Source organism: Triticum aestivum, chromosome 6D (genome assembly GCF_018294505.1).
Source record: "Triticum aestivum cultivar Chinese Spring chromosome 6D, IWGSC CS RefSeq v2.1, whole genome shotgun sequence".
Classification (NCBI taxonomy): domain Eukaryota; kingdom Viridiplantae; phylum Streptophyta; class Magnoliopsida; order Poales; family Poaceae; genus Triticum; species Triticum aestivum.
Window position 1 is genome coordinate 109,988,699 of NC_057811.1, and position 6,000 is coordinate 109,994,698.

A 6,000-nucleotide genomic window follows, 5' to 3' on the forward strand; every position below is an offset into this window, starting at 1 on the left:
CCGAACGGACGGCACCTCTGCGTTCAGCACACGTGCGGCTCGGTGACGTCTCCTCCTTCTTGATCTAGCAAGCAAGAGAGGAGAAGTAGATGGGCTCCCACCCAGCACGATGGCGTGGTGGAGATCGTGGTGGTGCAGTACCGGCAGGGCTTCGCCGAACGCTGCCGAAACCAATCTGAGAAGAAAGCGGAGTTATGGGAAAGGTAGGGCTGATGCCTGGGCGTAAGAATTGGTGTGTTCAGCCCCTCCCTCGCCCCCACTATATATAGGAGGCAAGGAGGAGGGCCTAGGGAGGTTTCCTCCCTCCCAAGGCACCTAGAGGGTGCCTTTCTGAAAGTGCTAGTTATCGACTAGAGGGGGGGGGGGTGAATAGGCGATTTTTATGAAAGTCTTCAAAACATGAGAGTTTCGAAGACAAACAATAGAAATGAACCTATTGAAATGCAGCGGAAGGTAGACTACACTAAGCAAGCCATAGTCAAGTATTCAATGAAGTGAAAGCACGAAGACTAATAGCAGCTAGGTAGTAAAGATCAGGATGGAAGATAGTATGAAGCCAAACAACGATAGTAGTCACACAGTGAAGTCAAACAAGTAGTGCAAGCAGGCAATGACTTCACGAAGACAAACTGTAAATAAAGAGAGGGAGAGGATAGAACCAGTCACTTGGTGAGGACAAGGATTTGTTGGACCAGTTCCAATTGCTGTGACAACGGTACGTCTGGTTAGGGAGGCTGAGATTTAACTCAGAAGACCGTGTCTTCACCTTATTCCCCTTGAGCTAAGGACACCCAGTCCTCGCCCAATCACTCTGGTAAGTCTTTAAGGTAGACTTCCAAACCTTCACAGACTTCGTTCACCGGCGATCCACAATGACTCTTGGATGCTCAGAACGCGACGCCTAACCGGCTGGAGGATTCACAGTCCTCAAGTGTAACAAGTCTTCAGGTCACGCGGACAGAAAGACTTCAGTGATGCCTAACACTCTTTGGCTCTGGGTGTTTGGGCTTTGTCCTCGCAAGGATTTCTCTCTCTCAAAAGCTTCGGAGGTGGGTTGCTCTCAAACGACAAAAGCCGTGCACTAACTCTGAGCAGCCACCAATTTATGGTGTAGGGGGTGGGCTATTTATAGCCACTAGGCAACCCGACCTGATTTGTCCAAAATGACCCTGGGTCACTAAGGAACTGACACGTGTTCCAACGGTCAGATTTCAAACACACGCGGCAACTTGACTTGGGCTACAAGTAAAGCTGTCTCATCCAGCTCTGGATAAGATTTGCTCTCATTGTCTTCGCTCGAAGACATAGGATTTGGTTGAGCATCACTTCAGTCACTCTGACTTTGTTCACTGGGACCCCACTTAACAGTACGGTGGTTCCTATGACTCAACAAAGAAGAAAATGAAACAGCGAAACAACTAAGTCTTCACGCTCCATAGTCTTCACACGATGTCCTCTCTTGTCATAATCTTCAATGTGAATATCTTCACATACCACCATTGTCTTCAATGTCTTCATACATTTTTAGGGGTCATCTCCGGTAGGTAAACCGAATCAATGAGGGACTACTACCTGTGTTATCCTGCAATTCTCACAAACACATTAGTCCCTCAACCAGGTTTGTCGTCAATACTCCAAAACCAACTAGGGGTGGCACTAGATGCACTTACAATCTCCCCCTTTTTGGTGATTGATGACAAACTGGTTGAAGTTTTCAACGGGTATAAAAGTATGTGAAATTGTAAAGGATAAAGGTATTGTCTTCATAAGTAGCAAAAGGCTCCCCCTGAAGATGTGCATATAAGTAATTTGCTTTTGGAATGCAAATGCACATGGCAGGTTGTACTTGTGGAGATCCTCTTCAACTTATGAAGACAATTCATCATGCGTGATTTGATATAACGAAGATAATGACATGCATAATGAAAAATGGACATCTGCAATATGACTTTGTGCGGGATTTATCATTGCACATGCAGAATTTATCATCGCATCATAGAATAGCAAACAAGTAGCAGACGACCATCAAGTTTAAGTGTTACAACTCAAAGAACCAAATGTATCAAAAGTGAGAGTTGTAAACACTTGGCAAAGTATAAAGCAACCACCCATATGGACCCGCTTGAAGACTATCAACTCATATGCTTCTCCCCCTTTTGTCAGTAAGGACCAAAAAGGTTTGAAGACATAGAGTCTCTACTCGTTCCTAGAAGGAGTAGGTGAAGCTGCAGGGTCGGCGTCGGGGTTTGGCGGTGCAGAAGAACTTGGTGCAGTGTCGATACGTGCTGAAGTAGGAGGTGGTGAGGTAGCATCATCTTGATCATCTATGACTCTGTCATTCACTGTTGCAGCTGAGGAGGAATAATCAGAGTCATCAAGAGAGGGAGTTCGACGCAAGACAACATTCCTTGGAGGAGTGGAGTCAAACTTGAATCTTTCAGTGAAGTCATCGTCTTGAAGATCTGCTTCAGCACTCAGCAATGTCAAACTCTTCCATGACCTCCGACAGGTTTCATGAGTGACAAAGGCATTCTTGGTGGCAAGATTGCGAATGCGATTGACATCCACCAAGAGACTTTGCATCTGTCGCTTCAGCCAGTAGTGATGCTTATCCTGTTTCTGATGAAGGGCAACGAGAAGCTCTCGGTCATTGAGAACACGAGATCGCTTCCGAGGCCTTTGAGCAATAGTGCTTTTAGTGGCTTCAGTTTGAGCACGGTGAGGTAAGCGTGTATTGCCAGCCAAAGGATAAACACGAGTGACTGCCTGGACTCCTTCAATGGGCTGTGTGAAGTTTTGGTGATCAGCATTGTGAAGACAAACAGGCTCCTTGGCAAGCTCTGGGTATATGGCTTCAACTGACATATCAACCTCAGGCAAAAAGATCACATGGTTGCGAGCAGAAGCCTGATAGTTGACAGCAGAATGAAGCTTGATAAGGCGCATAACCCATGGAGCGTAGAATTTCAGTCCAAAGAGATCAGAGCCTGATGCAGCCAATTGCCTGATAAAGAAGTCTTGAGCATTGAAGCTGATGCCATTGAAGATATAAAAGACCAAAGTCTTCATTTCTCCTTCAAGTTTCGCTGCAGAAGAATGTCCTTTGACATGCCACAGAGTTCGCCTGATGATATTGTAAATAGTGCGGGGCAGATACTCTAGGTCTTCAACAAAGAACTCTCTTGGGTATTCAGCGTCACGTGGCAGAGGCTTCATCATGCTGAGCATTTGGCTCATGTTGGGCTCTGGCTTATGGAAGATACTCTCCAATGCATTGCGATGAAGTTGACAATCAGGCTCATATAGTTCTCCTGGAGTGGGCAGGCCAGTTAGCTCAATGATGTCAAGAGCTTTGGCTTCATGACGGATATTGCCTGTCATCCACTCAAGGACCCAAGTCTTCGGATCCCTGTTGTAGCCGCGAATGTGGAGGGTAGCATAAAATTGTAGCAGTAGCTCTTCATTCCAATGCTCCTTATCAGTCACAAAGTTCAGCAGTCCAGCATCACGAAAGCAATCAAGGGCTTCTTCTAGGCATGGCAATCCAGCAATGGCTTCACAGTCTAGACGCATATGTGGAAAGATGCGCCCTTGGTCATAAAGAACACAAGAATAATAACTGCGCTGCTAATAGCTCCAGAACCGATCTGATGAAATCCTTGGCTTGGAATAGGGGTTCTTGGCGCTATCAAAGAAAGTGTTGTGCGCAAGGAAGCCATTTGCATTGAATGACCCTGGTGATGTGGCAGTACCTGGAAACCTGGGCAGTCTTGGCTTTGGCTTCTAGACCTGAGGCATGTGCTCGACATGATAGTCAAATTCAGGACCAGCAGCAGGCGGAGGAACCAGGATGGGCCATCTGACAGTGACCAGCTGACCATGATCATATGCTTGCTCGATTGTGTGTGGCCTTGGGGGCGGTACAGGAGCAGTGGCATTGACTTCAGGCTGCAGATTTGCATCAGGTGCAACATTGGCTTCAGGTGCAATCACTTCAGGCACCACATTAACTTCCGGCACCACATTAGCTTCAGCCATGACAACGTCATTGGCTTCAGTGTTGGTGTTGGTGGTCGCCTCAATGTTGTTAACCTCCACTTGAGTAGCTGGAGGGTCGGACACGTTCTCCTCGAGAACAACTTCAGGGTTGGTTGGGGGTGTAGCAACACGTTCTTCTTCAATACTTGGCTCTTCTTATTCATCGGCTGATGCAGCCGGAATATCTTCAGCCGCTTTGGCTTCAGACTCGGGGTTGTTCACAGTTGGAGAGGCTTCAGGAAATACTTGGCGAGATACTGATTGGCGCTCTTCTCCTTCTGGAACACTTGACAGAGTGACTTGTGGCCTAGGTCCTTTACGAAGCCTGCGGAACGCTAGCGACGCTTGTGGAGATGGAGTTGGTTGGGCCACAAAGTCTTCATCTTCAAGTACCGGAGTGGTGACTTGAGTTGGGGGAGTAGCTAGTGTTTCTTCTTCACGGGGTGAGTCTTGTGGGTGATCAGCCCACGAGTCATCCTGAGCAATTGGCGTCAAAGGACGACCAATGCTGATGAGTTCGCTGTTCGTGAGAACAGGCGATGATACCACATGATGCTCGATCTGAGGAAGGACTTCATCATCTTCAACATTGTCTTGATGACCAATGTCTTCAGCTGCGGTGGGGTCAACAACTGGAATGTCTTCAGCTTCAGGAGCCTCTGGGGAAGCAGGCTCATGAATTATCATACAAAGTTCTTGTTGTGCAGATGCAGGACGAGCAACAGAAATTGGCTCGACGACAAGGGGCTCTGTGGGAGCAGCCCGATCTTTCTTCTTGGTTTTACGCTTCTTGGTGGGTGGAGCATCGTCAATGGTGTTCTTGGTCTTGCGCTTTCTGGCTTTGGCTTCAGCTGCCCTTGTCTTCTGAAGCTCTGAAGCCACTGTGGGGACCTTAGGCTTCACGCCTGTCATACTAGCGGGGAAGACAATGCGAGGTGCTTCCCGCCTGGATGTATCAGCTTGGTCCACAGATGGCTTCTTCTGCTTGGTAGCCATCTTGGGGTCGATGCCAGGACGCCCAAGTGCCTTGCGCTTCTCAGCTTCATTGTAAGCTAGAACACACTTGGCAGCGAGGATCTTCATGCGCTCTCGAGAACCTTTGGCTTCATCGCGCTTCTTGTGAAACGCTTTCTTGAGCTCATGCATCATAGTCTTGAAGTTTTGGACATCTGTCACGCTGAGCTTGGCCACATGCTTCTTGAACTGAACCTTTTCAGCTCAACAATTTTCTGAGCAAGAGCCAGCTCAGGAGCAATGGCTCCATGGAAGGAGACGCTGAGGCCAATCGGAAGTTGAAGATCATCAAAGCTGAGATTTGGGCTATCAAACCACTCGTCAATGAACTTGTTTAGAATGTCCACATCGAAGAGGGGAAGATCATTGAAGATTTCCGTCTCTTGCTTCCTCTTTATCAGCAGCTCAAGAGCATCATCAGCAAGATCGTCGTCACTCGACAGATCAATGGCGTCGTTCTCATTCCTCAGAATGGCAGCAGGGGTCAGAGCTGGACTAGTGGTGTGCATGGGCTTCTTTTTCTTCTTCTCAGACTTGGAGATGCGTGAGAGATCTTCTGTCTGCACACTTGGTGCAGGAGGAGCAGTGGCCAGAGGCTTCGCTCGCGAAGCTTTTGGTGCAGGGGAAGGCTTCGAAGCCTTGGGTTTCTTCAGCTTCTTAGCCTTCGGTGGTGCAGGCGCTTCGTTAGAATCAGCGTCTTCTGCAGGTTCATCCACGACTGTCCCTTGAACCATAATATGAGTGATGAGACCTTCTAGGTTGTAGAAGGGCCCAATAAGATTGGGTTCAGCTTCACGTGTGCCATCGGCACGAGGAGCAGAGGGACCGGTGTTGAAGTCTAATCCCTGTGACTTCTTGTTCTCTTTGGCCGTGTTCTTGGCAAACTGAAAGTTGCGCTTGAACAGATTGTCGTCACGACACCATAGCAATGAAGATGGGTCGGCATCA